Genomic DNA, 2,013 nt, shown 5'->3' on the forward strand with positions numbered 1-2,013 from the left:
TGGGTTTACTTAACTACGATTTAAAACAAACTGTTGGTTCTAAGAAAACCCAAGATTTTTAGTTGTTATACATAATAGTGCATTTTAATATACGTGTTCAATGCTTCACTTTCAAGGCTTGATTCACAGTTTCTTTTTTTATTCAATTTGAATACTGCTGAATTTGTTTTTGTTATTTATGGTGCTTTACTTTAATGTTTGAAGTAAGTAAATTTAATCTTTGTTCGCAGATCAGAGTAGATGTTCACGTGACCACTGTATCATTTTTTCCAATGTTTGATTCACAGTTGCCCTGCATTACATTTTAGTACTGCTGAATTATTTTTGTTATTTATGTTGCTTTATTGCAAGTACGTAAATTCTAATAAGAACTTTCATATTATACGTTCTTCATCTCAAAATAGTTGATTCAATACCACGTGGCTATCTGGTATTAATTCTAAATCTGCTACAGTAGCCCACTATTCGTAAAAGGATCTCTTAATAATCTTTTGGCATTGTCCAAGATTCGCGCACAATTTTTTTATATGATGTAATTCATTTTGATGAGGCATGCTGTGAGATTTGTAACTGGTTTCGAGTCGTTCAATCGAAAAACCTTCTGCAGTCTTGAAAAAATATCAGAAAATTATTTTCCATTTAAAACACTTTTTAATACGTAACTCTCTTTATCTATTAATATATATCTCTCTTTGTCTAATTGTTCCAGAAGGTTCTAAGTTATAATCGACAATTGTGGTATATAATATTGAAAAACGCAAAAAAAGAAAGTAATGCAGCATTAAAAATAACCTTGAAGTTGTTTACGAAAAAGTTGCGTAGTAGGAATTCGATGACGTCATTGAGAATATTCTGGAAAAGTATCATAAATTAGTACATCTATAGAATATAGGTAAGGTAGATTTCTATGGTCTCTGAATTAAAATAGCTAGCTAGAAAGCAATATATTATCCTGGATTTCTATAACCTATATTAATTTTTGTATTTTTTAAATTTTCTATTTGACTAAAATTGGATTTAAAAGTTCCAGAAAGTAGATGTTCACATGACCACTGTATCATTTTTTCCCCAATGTTTAATTCACAGTTGTCTTGCATTACATTTTCATACTGCTGAATTATTTTTGTTGTTTACTTTGCTTTATTTTCATTAGTCCGGGGGCTGGGTATGATCCCGTATGCACTAAGACCGCCAAAGCTGAAAACCCTCTATTCTTATGTATTTTGAGCCCCTGAATTCGAATCCACAACTTAATTTTTTGAAAAATGCGTACAACATTTTTTAAATTGCAATTGTTTAAACAAATTATGAAAACGTCATTTTTTCGATTTGGACAAATTTTTTTTTAGAAAATATGGCTCATTTTAAGAAGAAAAGGTCTCTAGTAAAATTTTCATAAAATGTATATTTCAAAAGATATAAATTTTTGAAGGTCGGAAATTTGACGTTTTTTACTAACTTTCAGCGTTGATTACTTTTGATCTACTGAACATTTTTGAAAATTTCAAAAACGTAGGCATTCTTTGAAACTTACTCTACAAATTGACATAGATTTCCATTAGCGCAGCTCTCTGGAAGTTGCTTTTTTTGCGATAAACAATAGGGCTCTCTTAACAATAGAAACAGTACTCTATACGCTTTTCGGGTGATATCGAAAATTTTATTATTGCAAATTTGTCTTCATGGATGTAAAGGAATTCACAACAGTTAAGTATATCAACTATTAGTATCGTAATAAATGTAATTACTATAATAATTTATACAATTATTATAATATTTACGAAAATAATCATGACTGTTACTAAAATTATTTGAATTATCGATAGCGTAAACATAATAATTGTTTGCCCAAGTCTGTGAAACCGTGAATTATTTTCTTTTAAATGAACATTTGAATTTGCCTCCGATTCGGAACAAAAATGTTTCAGGAATTATGGATGTGTCTTGGCGTAGGGAATTCTTTACGGAAAGTACCGGTTCATGTAATCGCAAATACTTTAGGACCAGATGTTT

Source organism: Belonocnema kinseyi, chromosome 3 (assembly GCF_010883055.1).
Source record: "Belonocnema kinseyi isolate 2016_QV_RU_SX_M_011 chromosome 3, B_treatae_v1, whole genome shotgun sequence".
Taxonomy (NCBI): domain Eukaryota; kingdom Metazoa; phylum Arthropoda; class Insecta; order Hymenoptera; family Cynipidae; genus Belonocnema; species Belonocnema kinseyi.